This window comes from Gossypium arboreum, chromosome 9 (genome assembly GCF_025698485.1).
Source record: "Gossypium arboreum isolate Shixiya-1 chromosome 9, ASM2569848v2, whole genome shotgun sequence".
Taxonomy (NCBI): domain Eukaryota; kingdom Viridiplantae; phylum Streptophyta; class Magnoliopsida; order Malvales; family Malvaceae; genus Gossypium; species Gossypium arboreum.
In genome coordinates this window covers 45,755,419-45,772,846 of record NC_069078.1, presented here as the reverse complement: position 1 = coordinate 45,772,846, position 17,428 = coordinate 45,755,419, and positions in this window count along the sequence as shown.

Genomic DNA, 17,428 nt, shown 5'->3' with positions numbered 1-17,428 from the left:
GTGTCACAAGCAAGATAGCCAGTACTATACCAGTAGATTAATCACTTTTTGTTTGGGTACTAATGTCACGGGCCAGAGTTCAAAGCCCGTGACCATCGAACCGAATGCATCCGATGGAGGTCTATTACTTAGATGGAGATCATTTGGCCCACGACTTGGAGAAGCCTGTCAGATTGAAGCCTGGTTGGCCCGATAGCGAAGATATGGCAACTTAGGCAACTATGGTAACTAATCTTTAAAGATAGAGGGAATCATATCTTGTAAAGATTAGATAGGATTTGATATGGAAGTATCTTGTAAAATCCCTTAAATTAGGGGATTGGTTAATCTCGTCCGTCGATATAATTGTATCTTGACCGTCGGTTTTGGGGGAGCTCAAGTATAAATAGAGAGCCTCCCCCTCATTTGTACTCACTCCATTCATTGTTTCATTATTCTTTGTGAATAAGAGAATAGAGAGCATTTACTCAAACACTTTGCGAGCGTTCCTTTCTGTTGTTCTTTTTAAGCTTCTTTTGGCACAAGTTTGCTTCATTTGTCTGAGTTGGTGCTTTGGAGGAGTTCTTAAGGAATCCTCATTCGAGTAAAAAGTGACTTGGGCGAGTTTGGACGAAACAAATCGCTAAGGCCGCATGGTCTGAGACGAAAGGTCTAGCCCGTGACAAGTGGTATCCGAAATGTTGGTTCAAGGCCTTTGTTGGGATGTCGAAAGAAGAGTGCGGACAAAGGAGGGCAAGAAAAGGTTTGAGGAGATCTTTGTCGGCGATGAAGGAACGTGTGGATAAACTCGAGGATCCATGGAGGGCGTAAATGAGGCACTCGATGGGTTCGAGGGTCACATAGACAACTGGAAGGAACAGACCAGAGACTATGTAAAGATGTCTCTTAATTCGACCATGGATAAGGTAAATGAGTTATTTGATTCAAATAAAGATAAACTGTCGGATAGGAACGATGCTCTTGAGGCCACGTTGATGGCTTTGAAGGAGGAAACAATGGCCACGATGCTAGCTTTAAGCACAAGAATAGAGGAGCTCGAGGGAGAGCTGGCCTTGTGTCGGCAGCGATGGGGAAGGAGTGTCAAGTCAGACTCGATGCGAGTATGTCCCGAAGCCGAAAGAGTTTGTGGGGACAAGGTCTGCATGTGATGTGGACAATTTCTTGTGGAGAATGGAAAACTACTTCCGTGCCAAAGGCATCGTGGATGATGCGGGTAAGGTACAAACTGCTTCATTATTTCTTACTGATATTGCGCTTTTATGGTGGCGAGGTAGGACCACAGATAAAAGGCAAGGTGAGATTGGAACATGGGAGAAGTTCCAATGCGAGTTGAAGGGACAGTTTTTGTAACACTCCTAACCCGTATCCGTTGCCGGAATAAGGTTATGAGGTATTACTTGACTGAACAAAACTTCTATAAGGTCAAAGATACTTACCAGACATAAATTATCAACAATGCAAACATGTCTCATTGATTTTCCATAAGAGCTCTTATAAATTTCCAAAATGACTCACTATCAAAACATAACCGAATATCTAATAACAAATTAACTACTATCAAGTTATAACTAAAACATTTCACCACATTAGTTCAATTATAAGGCTTCTCTAAACAAAATGAGCAAGCCATCTTCCCATGGCTATAATGTATACAAAGTCGAAATATCATTCTACCTATAGTCTATCTTATACATGCCTTAAACCATGATGCTATACAATCTTCTCAACTCACATAATGACTCGATAGTGTGATGAATATCTCCGGCCCTTCCAACTCGAGCTAAAGTATAAACCTATAAGAAATGGAAAAGAGAACACGGAGTAAGCTTCAATGCTTAGTAAGTTTTAAGCAATGCAAACAATTAATTTACTTATAGATCGATTATTCAAATTTTCAAGAAATCATTCCTAGATAATTGCTATTTTGGCCAAGTATCCATGAACATAATGCATATTTAGCAAATTCATCTCACTTGAATCTGAACTCAATTAAAACCAAATATTGAAATCACAAATAAGATCATAAGAACTCGAAAAGCATCTCATTAACAAGTTTTAACCATGTTTGCAACAAAATCACAAATTCACTATAAGCTGTCTTCCTGAGCAATAGTCACTAAATTATTTATAACTGGAGCTAAGAAACTCCAAATCAAGTGCCGTTAATTTTCCCTGAAAATAGACTCATATATATTCCATCCATCAAATTTTAAGAATTTTTGGTTTGACCAATCAATACCAGATTTTTATTGAAGTTTCCCCTGTTTCACTATTTGACTATTCTGACCACTCTTCACTACGAATAAAATTTCTCATTATACAGAATTCGAAATATGTTATCGTTTATTTTATTTGAAACTAGACTCATTAAGGAGTCTAAGGATATAAATTTTATCTTATAACCATTTTTTTACCATTTATAATGATTTTCTGAAAACAGAATAGGGGACCTCGAAGTCATTTTGACTCTGTTCCACGCCACTTCAAATATCTCATTATTGGCAATTATTTTTCTTACACGGTTTCTTTTATAAGAAACTAGACTCATTAAGATTTAATGACATAATTTATTCAGCCTCTAACTCAACTCTCACAATTTATGGTGATTTTCCGAAATCACATTACTGCTGCTGTCCCAAGCAGATTTATTACCCATTCTTTGCATTCATATTATTTAACATGTATATCACCAAATCAATCTCATATAACCTTTCACCATAACCGAATACACACATACACATATGAGATTTTCACATATACTTCTCATTTCGCATTCATGATTCAATTCCGATCAATCTAACATATAAAAGTATATAATACATACCTGACCAACTTAATGTATTGAACATATTCAATGGTAGTTTACTACGAACATTCGAAATCATAATCTTACTCCAATCATCGGCATTAAGTCTGCTAGGTTTAAAACCCAAATCCAATCAACACCACAAAGCATGCGGGACTTTAAGCCCGGATATAATAACAGTACAAAGCCTGCGGGACTTTAGCCCGGATATAACACCAGCACGAATGCCTTCGGGACCTAGCTCGGATATAACACCAGCACGAATGCCTTCGGGACTTAGCCCGGATATAACACCAGCACGAATGCCTTCGGGACTTAGCCCGGATATAATTCTCCATTATCATGCACACACACACACACACATATATATATATATATATATATATCATAACACATTAGCATTTCATTTACATTACTTGAACACAAGCACAACATGCTTATCAACCATTCCACTTTCGGCTCAATAGCCACATACAAAGAACACGATTTTGTTTCGCTATCCAACATGATTTCTATAACCATTCGGCTACAAGTCATATGCACAAATTATTTATCCCACTACATAATTTAAGTAGAACCAATAGGTCACAATTTATTTATTATGCTTATATACCATGATTTTATCAAATCATAAGCTAAGTTTCATTACTCAAAGACTTACCTTGACTGTCATCGAATGACTACGTATATGCTATTCGGTTAGTTTAGCTTTTTCCCTTATCCGAATTAGGCTCCTTAAGCTCTTGAGCTAGATTAAACAAATTCACTTGTCACTAATTCATTAATCATGCCTTTTATTCGGTTATATTATAATTCACTCATAACAAGAATTTCAACTATTACTTAAAAATGCATTCGGCAGCATATACATTTCAAAACCAATATAATTCTTTCAGTCATGAACACATTCGGCTATGTCAAAATAAATTTTTAACAATTTAAGCATCCTCTTCTATCAACTAATATGAGATTTCGTACATTAACATTTCACTCAATTGACATATTAAATATTTTAACCCTCCTTCACTACATGACAACAAAACCTCAACCATTTAACATATAACAACAATTTTCCTCAATTCATCTCCTAAGTTCACTTTCGGCTCTTACACAACAAATAAATAATTAACTTTTAATTTCAATATTTAGCAAACTCAAACATTATCTTTCATCCATTACTAATTCAGAACATTAAAATATTCAAGATCCAACACATAGTAGCCAAAACCGAATATCATAAGCTAATGACTTCACCTTAAACTAACTTATTAAGCCTTTAAATCAACTTCTAACCATCTCACATTTAAAATTATCCATCATCTAATCTTCATGCTTACATGCCATAATCGTATGGTTCTTATCACACTTGGACCACAAAATGCATAAATTTCACAAATTCTAACTACTATCATAAGCTCAATTTAATTAACACTCAATTAAATACTTACAATTTAGCACTAATTTAGCATTTCAACATAGCCGATTGTCATTAAACAATTAAGCCACAAATATTAAATTTTATCAAACTCAACCAATTCAAGAATTAACAAGCTCAAACCTTATCCTTCTACCATATCTATTTCAAAACATTAACACACTATCCATGAAGTAGAAAACTTCCATGGCCGAATATACATGACAACACCAAACTTAAAATTTACACATGGGCTAAGTAAAAGACTTAGCAACTATCTCAAATTCACTAAAATTTTAAAAGCAAACTCATGGAACATACCTTAATTCAAGATATCTAAAGGACTGAATGCTTAGCTTTAACCTTTCTTTCACTTACAGCAATGGAAGAAGGAATATGGAAAACATTGTTTTTTTTTGTCACCCTTTTTCCTTTTATTTAATAATGTATATATATAAAATACATATATTTAACTCAAGCAATCAACATGGTCGGCCACTAATTTGGAAATGGCAAAATTGACATGCAAATCCTCATCTATTAAATCATATAATGTTTGGCCATTTAAAAAAATTTAACCAAGCACATTTTCTAAGTTTCCAACTTAAGTCCTATTTAATGATTTCACATTCAAATGATAAAAATCATTGCATCAATTTTTCACACATGAATTATCTCATATAATAGACATGGAATTTAACATTTAATTATTTTCATGACTCGGTTTTGTGGTTCCGAAACCACTTCCCGATTAGGGTCAAATTAGGGCTATTACAGTTTTAACCGGAGTTTGCCGAGGAAGAAGCTCGGGCAAAGTTGCAAGGGATAACGCAACGGGGCACAGTGGGGGAGTATGTTCATGAGTTCAAGGAACTCATGCTCCAAGTTTCGGATGTGATCGAGAGAGAAGCAATGCTTGCTTTTCAATAGGGATTGAAGCCGTGGGTCAGATAGGAGGTGGAACAAAGAGGTGCCCAAAAGCTATCGGAAGCCATGACGGTAGCAGTATCCGTGGTTAAGCTTGGTCTAGGGAAAGACAAGCTTGGATCTTCCAAGTCCGAGGAAAGGGGCGTATGTGAAGGGAATCACAAGGAAGATACGGATGAGTATGACAATGGCAACGGCAACAATAGTGGTAATGGGAAACTACGAGTTGGGAAGAAGAAACCCAAGAGAAAAAAGGGACAAGCTGAAATGCTTTCTCTGCGACGGTCCACACATGTTAAAGAAATGTCTGATGAAAACCGCGCTTAGGAAGAAGCCGGTGGGTAAGGCCTTGGGACTTGGTTCGAGCGTAAGGGGTGTCGAAGCCAAGGAGGCCGAAAGCGAGAAGAAGCCAGTCAAGTGCTTCTTATGTCATGGTCCGCATAGGTTACGGAAGTGTCTGAGGAAGTCTGTTATCGATGGGAATAATCGAGCAGATACGGAGCCCAGGAAGCTTGGTTCGAGCAAGGGAAAAGCCAAAGCCAAGAGGGCAAAGAGGAGCAAGTCTGTAATCGAAGGGAACGATGGAGTAGACAAGGAGCCCAAGAAGCTTGGTTCGAGCAAGGGTAAAGCTGAAGTCAAGAGGGCTAAGAGGAGCAAAAAGAAGCGAGTAAAGTGCTTCTTGTGCCGTGGTCTGCATGAGTTGCGGAACTGCCTAAAGCAAGCCGTAGTCAAAGGAATGGCAACGCCCGAGCATGGTGAGTCGTCGTAGGGGCTTCCACCCAAGGAAGAGTTGAGTTTGTCAACGGACTTAGAGGAAGAAGTTTTGATGAAAACAGTGAAGCTGGGACCAATGAGGCTCGAATCGAGTGAAGCATCGGAGTTGGCCGAGTTATCGACAAGGCTTCCACCTATGGGAGAGGTGGGTGGTGCATCGGACTTTAAGGAAAAAGAAGTGATGCATGTGGGACAGTTGACCCGAGTAAATGCAAAGGTACATTCGAACACTCTGATAGTGTTTTGCATTCTAACTTGTGTACTTGGCGAGAACGTAGGGGCTCTTTTGAAGTTCTTGAGCAAGGAGGTCGAAAGACTGTGGGCAAAGCGAAGCCAAGTGTTGTGAATCACGAGGATTCTATTCGAGGGAAGTTAGAATGTGGGCAAGGGAGTGACATAACTCCTTGTCGTCGAGATGTACAAATGAGTAGGACGGCTCGAGTTAAAAAGCGATGGAAGCCGAGGAAAAAGTCCCGAAGGAAGGGAAGAGCTAAGGCAACGAGTGGGATATAAGGCGAATCAAGTCAGTGCCATTCGGGAGTCGCAACGAGGACGTTGTGAGAATGGGTGGGGGAGAATGTCACGGGCCAGAGTTCAAAGCCCGTGACAATCGAACTAAATGCATTCGATGGAGGTCTATTACTTAGATGGGGATCATTTGGCCCACGAGAGCTGGCCCGATTCAAGGAATTGTTGGAGAAGCCTGTCAGATTGAAGCCTGGTTGGCCCGATAGAGAAGATATGGCAACTTAGGCAACTATGGTAACTAATCTTTAAAGATAGAGGGAATCATATCTTGTAAAGATTAGATAGGATTTGATATGGCAATATCTTGTAAAATCCCTTAAATTAGGGGATTGGTTAATCTCTTCCGTCGACATAATTGTATCTTGACCGTCGGTTTTGGGGGAGCTCAAGTATAAATAGAGAGCCTCCCCCTCATTTGTACTCACTCCATTCATTGTTTCATTATTCTTTGTGAATAAGAGAATAGAGAGCATTTACTCAAACACTTTGCGAGCGTCCTTTTCTGTTGTTCTTTTTAAGCTTCTTTTGGCACAAGTTTGCTTCCGATGTACGAGTTGGTGCCTTGGAGGAGTTCTTAAGGAATCCTCTGTAATATCCTAAATTAAGGCTTAATCGGAATAGTGGTTTCGTGACCACAAATACGAGATAGAAATAATTATTTTATAATTATTTTGATGATTATGATATGATTGCATGATTGTGTGAAAATTTCGTGATGAAATTCTATGCCTAAAGTGCTTAAATTGAAAGTAGGGACTAAATCGAATAAGTTGCAAAATTTGCATTCTAGAAGTTTTTAGTATGAAAATTGCATTGAAATATTAATTAGGAGATCTTAAATAGGAATTTTACCAATTTTAAGTTCATGGACAAAATTAGGACAGGGAAGGAATTTTTAGAAAGTTTAGTAGTAAGGGCATTTTGGTCATTTAGTTATTAAAATGAATTAAAAACAAAATTAAAAACCAATTTTTGTCCATCTTCTTCATTAGGCCGAAATTTTAAGGGTTCTCTATAGTTAGGGTTTGTTTCAAGCTTCCAAGCTCCATAGTAAGTGATTCCAAGCCCCGTTTTTAATGTTCTTTACGTTTTTGGAATCCCGGTAGTTCGATTAAGCTTATGTTAGCAATAATTCAACCTAGGGTTTATATTTGGAAAAATACCCATAGGTGAAATTTGTGTATTTTGATGTTTTATGATAGAATATGGGGTTTTAAATTATGTTAGACAACTTGTGCTACTCGGTTTTGAGTGAAAACGAGTAAAAGCGCTTAATCGGTAAAAATACCTAATAGTCACAAGTATATGTTAGAGTAAGAATTTGATGTTGCCATAGAAGGGAAAAATGATCAGCATGTTATAAAACATAAGAATAAGGAATAAAGTTTAATTCCCGAGCCTAGGGGCAAAAGTGTAATTATGCAAAAGTTTAGGGGCAAAAGTGTAATTCTTCCAAAGTTCGTATTAAATGCTGTTTTGATGAATGTATGTATTGAATAAGATTAATTTGGCATTATAGATCAAGAGAAACGAGATTCAAGTCGCGATCGAGGAAAAGAAAAGATTGTGGACTAAATTGCAAAATCTTTATATTTTGGTACCAAGGTAAGTTCATGTGTAAATAATGTAACATAAATGTTATTTTTAAGTTATTAATGTTAATTATATGATATGCTGATTTTTAGTCGTGAAATATTATGCTTTGTGGTTAATATTGAGTAATATGCAAATTATGTTTACTACTTGATAAATATGAATTGCTACCGAGTATCGGTTCCAATATTCCATGGAAGACGGCAAATGTGAGATCGAGGGAAAAAGCCCGTTTGAACCTTAGGAATAGATTAGGATACAAGTGACATGTCACTAGGATGGTTGAGCATTCGAACTCGTTGAGTTGAGTCCGAGTTCACTTATGGATGCGAATGTCCGAACTCGTTGAGTTGAGCCCGAGTTCCTGAAATGTAACTAGGCATCCGAACTCGTTGAGTTGAGTCCGAGTTCACTTATGGATGCGAACGCCCGAGCTCGTTGAGTTGAGTCCGAGTTCACTTAGGGGCGGGTTACATGATTTCTTGATTACATATGAGGCACTTATGTGCAAATTATCCGTGTATCCAAGTTGTATTCCGATGTGTTCAACGGGTGAAATTTCTAGTGAAATGGAAGAACACTTAAGATGCAAGCGACGTTTTGGTAAGTGTTGTGAAATGGACACTTTGGACAGGTATGTTCTCAACCCTCGGGTTGAAAATAGATAGAACAACGATAAGGTGGTAAGATGATGAATGATGTTTAGAAATGTGATATATGTTTTGGTGATACCATGCTAAAGTTGTTTGGTTATTTGTATTGTTATGATACTTGTTATTTACATATGAACTTACTAAGCATTTATGCTTACTCCCTCATCTTTATTTACTGTAGTTTTGAACAAGCCAGCTCGGGAATCGGGACGGGTCGAAGGTTCGATCACACTATCCAAAGGACTTTCATCTGGGTAAATGGCTTGTAAAACTTAAGTATGGCATGTATAGCAATATACTTATTTTGTGTAAATAATTTTATGAGGCCATGATTGGTTGAGAAAATGTTTGATATTGATAAGTCATGGTGATGGTTAAATTTAGATCATGTTTGATATCATGGAAGTTTAATAGGTTATCTAGTTCATAACAACTCATGAAAAGATGAAATTTGCCTTAAAATAGAATATTGCTGCAGCAATGACATGAATTTGAAAAATCACTAAAAATAGTATAAATGGAAATAAATGATGAGCAAGTTATGAAATTGAATCTTAATGAGTATATTTTCATATGGATAAAAAAAACAGGCATATAAATTATACTTTATGAGATATTTGAAACCTTGTGAAACAGGGCCAGAGTGATTTCTGGATCCTCTATTCTAACTTTAAAAATTCATAATAAATTTTAAAAAAATAATTAGAAGTCATTCTTTTTATGTACAGATTCCTTGTTGAGTCTAGTTTTAATAGAAAGAAACCTCATAGTCATTTAAATTCTGTATAGAGAGATATCTGATTCGTAATACACAGAGGTCAGAGCAGTCGAACCCTGAAACAGGGGAGACTTTAGCTAATAAACTGTACTAATTGGCGCAACCAAAAATTCTAGAAAAAAATTATTAAATATATATATGAGTATAGATTTATAGAAAATTTACGGATCTTGATTTTGAGTTTTGTAACTCGATATATGATTTTTCTTGTAACTGTGACGCGGGTAGCTAGGAAGCTGTGAATGTAGAAACAAATGATTTGAAGTTCTTAATTTGATAAATTATGTTCGGTAATCCCTCAAGCTCGAATCCAGCGATGGTTTCGGGCATGGGGGCGTTACATTTGGTGGTATCAGAGCAGGTTTAGTCGGTTCTCGGACTACGTGTTGTATGTACGGATTTTGCTATACATGCCATATGTATGAATTGTGATAGTGTGACGACTTCTGACCTTTTTAAATGATTTTTATATAGTAAATGGATCCCGATCCAGTGTGGTAGATGAAGTAGAGAATAATCGCCACTCTGGCTGAAGGGGCGTGTGATGAAAACCCACCCCTCTTGTTGGTCGGGAAGGAGGAGAAAGGGATCGAAGCCTTTCTCCAAATGATGAGTGCATGGTACACCGAGTTCGTTCGTGCGAACTCAAATGTCGACCTCCCTACCTCCCCAATTCCTCAACCTATGCCTCCGATGCCTCGGGGAGTGGATATGATAAAATTTCGCAGAACCCCGTTGATGAAATTAAGTAAATAAGGGGTTGAAGAATTTAGAGCAAATATTGATGATGATGCGAGAAAGCGAGTTACGGCTTGAAAATTCTATCCGGGTATTTGATGAATTATCTTGTACACGAAGAATGTTTGAAATGTGCTACATCTTTGTTGAGAGATTCACCTATAATTGGTGGAAGACTTTGATTTGGTGGTACCGAAAGAGAGGGTAACCTAGAATTCTTTCAAGAAGAGTTTGGAAGAAATATATTAGTGAAAGATTTATTGATCGAAATGTAAAGAGTTTCTTGAGTGAAGCAAGGTAATATGACATCTCGAATATGAAAGAGAGTTTGTTCAATTGAGTAAGTATGCGGGGAATATGTTCCTCTGAGAATCCAAGATGTCCGACGATTTGAAGACGAAGCTTAACGAAGACATTAAGGTATTTGTTGGGATCCTTGAACTAAAAGAAATGGTGGTACTTGTCGATCGAGCTTGCAAGGCTGAAGAATTACTGAAGGAAAAGAAAAGGGTAGAATCTGAAACATGAAATTGGAAGAAAAGACCAATGAGTAATGCACCCTCACAACAAACCGGAAAGTCAAGAAATATGAACCCTCGTTCCCAAGTTTCAGCTGGGCAATCATATGGAAATTTTAAGAAGCAAAATGTGGGTCTTAAATCTCAGACTACTTCTGCGGCTAGTGTGGGAAATACGAGATTTGTTAAACCCGAGTGCCAGCGGTGTGGTAGAAATCATTTTGGTCCGTGCAGAGCAAATGAATGTTTTCTATGTGGTTCTCCGGATCATCTTATTAGAGACTGCACAGAGAGAGTTGAGAAAGAAAAATTTCAGAATCTAAAAGCTAGTGGTGCAGACTCGAGGGGAAGGTATCCGAGAAAAGCTGGAAGTGAAACAAGCAGTAAGAATGTAGCCATAGATGCAGCAGTTAGATTTGAAGGAAGAGCTCCGGCTAGAACTTATGCTATTAAAGCACGTGAAGATGCTTCCTCACCCGATGTGATTACCGGTACATTTTCTCTTTATGATACTAATGTTATTGCTTTGATTGATCCCGGTTCTACTCATTCATATGTATGCATGAAACTGGTGTCTAGTATGAATATACCTGTTGAGAACACAGAATTTATGATTAGAGTGTCGAATCCACTAGGCAAATGTGTGATAGTTTATAAAGTATGCAAGAAATGCCCTTTAATGATTCGGGGTCATTACTTTTTGGCCGACTTGATGTTGTTGCCGTTTGATGAATTTGATGTTATTTTGGGTATGGATTGGTTGACATTGCATGATGCTATAATAAATTGCAAAGAAAAGGCTATAGAATTAAAATGTGAAAGTGGTGAAATCTTGCGGGTTGAACCAGACAAATCAGAGGCAATATTTAGTATGATTTCTTCGATGTCGGCTCAGAGATATTTGAGAAAGGGTTATGAAGCTTATTTGGCGTATGTAATTAATACAAAAGAAGTTGAAAAGAAAGTTGAATCGGTCTTGGGTTGTGTGTGAATTTGCGATGTATTTCGGAAGAATTGCGGGTTTGCCTCGGTCGGGGAAGTAGAATTTGGTATAGATTTGATACCGAGAACAGCTCGATCTTGATTGCTCCATATAGAATGGCACCAACAGAGTTGAAAGAATTAAAGTCGCGATTGCAAGAGTTGGTGATAAAGGCTTTGTGAGACCCGTTTTTCACCTTGGGGTGCTCCGTGGTATTTGTGAAAAAGAAGGATGGTTTTATGAGATTATGTGTTGATTATCGGCAGTTAAACAAGGTGACAATCAAAAACAAGTATCCATTGCCGAGAATTGATGATTTGTTTGATCAGCTAAAAGGAGCGACATGGTTTTCAAAGATTGACTTGAGATCTGGGTATTATCAGCTGCGAGTGAAAGAGTCAGATGTGCCTAAAACTGCTTTTAGAACAAGGTATGGTCATTATGAATTTTTAGTTATGCCATTCGGGTTGACAAATGCTCCTGCTGTGTTTATGGACTTAATGAATCGCATATTTCAGCCATACCTGGACAGATTTGTTGTGGTGTTTATAGATGATATTTTAATTTATTCAAAAGATGAGACAGAGCATGCTGAGCATTTGAGGATAGTTTTGCAAACTTTGAGAGATAAGCAGCTGTATGCTAAGTTTACTAAAAGTGAATTTTGGCTCTGGGAAGTTGGATTTTGGGATCATATTGTTTCAGGTGATGGTATACGGGTTGATCCTAGTAAAATTTCAGCCATTGTTGATTGGAAACCACCGAAAAATGTAACTGAAGTTAGGAGTTTCTTGGGGCTAGCTGGGTATTATCAGCGGTTTGTAAATGGATTTTCTATAATTGCGGCTCCTATGACTAGACTACTCTGAAAGGATGTTAAATTTGAATGGACGGAAGAATGTCAACAGAGTTTCGAAGAATTGAAAAAGTTATTAACTGAAACACCAGTGTTGATACAACCTGAATCAGGTAAAGAATTTGTGGTGTATAGTGATGCTTCTTGTGACAGCCCTAAAGTGACCCTAGTCGGAAAGCGGTTTCGGGACCGTTAAACCGAGTCACCAAATTATTTGGATGTGATATTTATGGTCTAAAATATGTGAATATGAATGTGCAAAAATTTTAAGCTTCGATTTAGTAAATTGCATGTGAATTTAGTCAAAAGGACTTGTGTGACACTTTTGAAATGTGATAGGCTAATCTACAAGGATCTAATAGTGCATGTAGTCAAAAGGGAGGACTTGCATGTCAATTTTCCTCCCCTAACTAGTAGTGGCCGGCCATGAGCATGAGGATGGACAAAATGTTATGGGGTGAAACATGTTGGAAACATGTTGTGTTAGTGGGTTATGGGAGAAAAAAAAAAGAATAAAGGGTTTGTAATAAAGAAATGAATGGGAAGGGTGATGAGAAAAAAAAAGGTTGTCTCATCCATGTTCTTTTCCCCCCCTTTAGCTGTGACTTGAAAAAGAAAGAAAAGAAGAAGTTGGTTCTTCTTGGCCATGAATTGAAGGAGGAAGAAGAGGGGAAGTTCGGCCAAGGTGGTTCTTGGGATTAAGGTATGTTAATGCTCTTTCATTGAAAATCTTTGTATATTTGGAGTGGTCATCAAGTATAGAAGCTAGCTCATGGCAAATGTTTTTGTAAATTTATGAAGATGACATTCGGTCATGGATGGTTGTATTTTTTGATGTTGTTTTGATGCTTTAGAGTATTGAAGGTTGATTATAGATAAGTTGAGCTTGGTAAAATTGAATAGATGTGGCTTAATTGCTTAATGACAATCGGCTATGTTGAAGTGAAAATGTTTTGCAAATTGGTTATGGACATTCGGTTAAGGGAGAGTATTTGTGTTAGAAATCAAGATTGAATAGTGAGTTAGGCATGTGATCTTTGTGTTCGATTATTGAATGGAAAACTAAAGGGATGAGGTTGCATGTTGAGCTTGTATTGAATAATACAAATGAATTGCTAATGTGAGAAGTTATGTGTTAATATGTGAATTAAGTGATAATTGATAATCAACTAAGTAGCTACATGGCATTTAGATATATATTATAGTAGCTGATTTTGGATTTGATTCTCATTGTGAATTAGTAGTTGATATGGAGATTAGACCGAATGAAATTTAAAATGTTAAAGAAATTATTTCGACTAAGTGCTAACCTTGTTTATATTAGCGAATGTGCAAATGTATACCATGAAGTGGTTTAGCTTAAAGTGAATCAAGGTTCTTGGAAGGTGAATTGCGGGATGGTTTAAGAAATGAATCTAATTTTGTTATGTATGTGATGACATTCTTGAATGTAAATTGAGTTGTTGAATTGGTTGATTTAGTTCACGAGCTCAAGGAATCAATCTTGCTTAGCGGGAAGGCGAATATAATTGAATAGCCGTTTTGAAATTGTTCAACAGTATCCGAGGTAAGTTCTCAAGTGTTTGAACTTTGCTTTAGTATACTTGAAGATTGTATAAACTTAGTAGCGAGAAGGATGAATTTATATAGTTTAAGTGCCGAACTAGTCTTGACATTTGAGTTATGCAGTGTTGTAACTTTGAAAATACACCAAAAATTGTAGAAGGCGAGTTCAAAGTTGAATAAAATATGAAAATGAAGCTTATTTAATCTAGTGTCTTATAAAAGAAACTATGTAAGCAAAGGAATTTCCTATGAAGGTATATTTAAAGTTGTGCGGGACAGTGTTGGAATGACTCCGAAATCCCCTGTTCTGTTTTTGAAAAATCATTATAATTTGTACAAAAGTGGTTATAAGATAAGATTTATATGCTTAGACTCCTTAATGAGTCTAGTTTCAAATGGAACCAAATAGAACACATTATGAATTCTGTACAATGAAAAAATTCGATTCATAGCGAAGAGTGGTCAGATTAGTCAAACAGTGAAACAGGGGAAACTTTAAGAAAAATCTGGTACTGATTGGCCAAACCTAAAATTCTGAAATTTTATGGGTGAAAGATACATGAGTCTACATTCGGGGAAAATTAACGGCAATTGATTTTGAGTTTTGTAGCTCCAGTTATAAACAACTTAGTGACTGTTGGTCGAAAAAGCGCTTGTAGTGAATATGTGATTTTGTTGTAAACTTTGATGAAACTATTTGAGTTGCTCATAAGCTATTGCTGAAATTGATGTACAAGAAAAATATGAAATATGTATGATATACATATATGTGATAAGGCCTAATGGCCGATGTGGTGAATGTGAAAGTGTATGTATGATGTGGTGAATGTGAAAGTGTATGTATATGTGATAAGGCCTAATGGCCGATGTGGTGGATGTGAAAGTGTATGTATATGTGATAAGGCCTAATGGCTAATGTAAAATATATGTGTGATATGCATATGTGGTAAAGCCGAATGGCTAATGTGAATGTTGTAACATGTGATTAAATGTACATGAAACTTGGAATATGTTCCGGGTGAGACCCGATGACTACGTGTGGAGATTATGACCGGGTAAGACCCGATGACTACGTGTGGAGATTATGACCGGGTAACACCCGATGACTACATATGGAGATTATGTCTGGGTAAGACTTCTTTTATAAGAATTGCTTATAAAAATACGCAATGCGAAAGGTTAAACAGTATGTACTCCAAGTTTATATGTGAGCTTGATTTAAACTAAACCGTAAGGTAGTTATGTGATGTATCTGAGAGCAATCTATGAGACTATTCCTATGATTATGATGAGATGTGCATATTTGGATAAAGGGGGTGGTATGCCCGAAGGAAGAGTGAAATAAAAATACGAACAACTATGTTATAACTTGATTGTTATCTGTTGACACTGCTTGAAACTTACTAAGCATTGTAATGCTTACTCCGTGTACTTTGTTTCCTCTGTTTTATAGATCTCATTTGGAAGCTACAGGCTCGGGGATCGTCAGCAACTAGTCACACTATCACTATCCACTGTTTGGTACTGCTATGTTTTGGAATATCTTATGGCATGTATAGATTAGAATAGTAGTGAGAGGATATCTTGGTTAATGTATAGGACTACCCTTTTGGTGTAGGTCATGTACCCTTCGGTTTTTGTGTAAATTTGGATAGCCATGCGAAAATGGCTTAGATATACTTTGATCATAGCATTATAATCGTTGTATGTTGTTTGTCAAGAGGTATGGAAATTTTGGTAACGGTTAGACATGGGAATGGTCATTCATGATCACTTTTGGTATATGTATGACAAACTCTAGTTGATCCATGGAGGATCATGAAATAGGTAAAGTTTACCTTAAAAATAGATGCTGGTAGTAGCAGTGATGTGAATGTGAAAAATCACTAAAAATAGTAGAAAGGGAATTAAATAGTGAATAAATTATGTAGTCGAACCTTGATGAATCTATTTTCATAGGAGAGTAACGAAACGATCATATGAACAGTATGTTAAGAGATATTTAAGTTTTCGTGAGACAGGGCCAGAACGGTTTCTGGATTCCCTGTTCCGAATTTGGAAATTCATTGTAAATTAACCAGAGATAATTAGGAGTCATGCCATATATGTATAGATTCCTCTTTGAGTCTAGTTTATATGGAAACAAACGAATCAGTATTGAATCGCTGCACAGGGAGATATCCAATTCGTAACGCACGAAGGTCAGTGTAGTCAATCCCTGTAATAGGTTAGACTTTAACCAATAAACTGTACTAATTGGCCTGACCAATAATTCTAGAAAAAAATTTGTAGATGCATATATGAGTCTAGTTTTAGGGAAAAATTACGAAACTGGTTTTCGAGTTTTGGAACTCAAGATATGATTTTTAAAGTGAAAGTGACGCGGTTAGCCAACTGCCTGGAAAATTTTTAAAATGGACTGTGAAAGTGAATGGTTTAAGCCGTTAACCCCTCGCATCCGATTCCGGCAGCGGACTCGGGTACGGGGTGTTACACTTCTCTAAATGGTTTGGGGTGTGTACTCATGCAAGAAGGAAAAGTGGTGGCTTATGCTTCGAGGCAGTTAAAACCTCATGAGAGGAATTATCCTACTCACGATTTGGAATTGGCTGCAGTGGTGTTTGCTATGAAGATTTGGCGACATTATTTGTATGGTGAAAAGTGCCTAGTATATACCGATCACAAAAGTCTTAAATACTTGATGTCACAAAAAGACTTGAATTTGAGACAGCGAAGATGGTTAGAGTTATTGAAAGATTACGAGCTTGTTATTGATTATCATTCGGGAAAAGTGAATGTGGTTGCCGATGCTTTAAGCAGAAAGTTGTTGTTTGCTTTGAGAGTTATGAACACTCAGTTGAAAATGTCAGATGACGGTTCGATTCTAGCAGAGTTAAGAGCAAGACCGATGTTTTTACAAGAGATTTTTGAAGCTCAAAAAAATGATCAAGATTTACTAGCAAAGAGAAAAGCAGTGAAGTCGATCACGGGATCGATTTGAATCGGTTCGATGGTTGTTTGATGTTTAAAAATCAGATTTGTGTACCAAAAATGATGAGTTGATTCAAAAGATTTTGCATGAAGCACATAATGGTTGTTTGGCGGTTCATCCGGCGATCTGAAAATGTATAATGACTTAAAGAAAATGTCTTGGTGGAGTGGAATGAAAAGAGATATTTTCGAGTTTGTATCAAAGTGCTTAGTTTGTCTACAAGTGAAAGTGAACACCAAGTACCTTGGGATTACTTCACCTATTATGGTTCTGAATGGAAATGGGATCGGATTACTATGGATT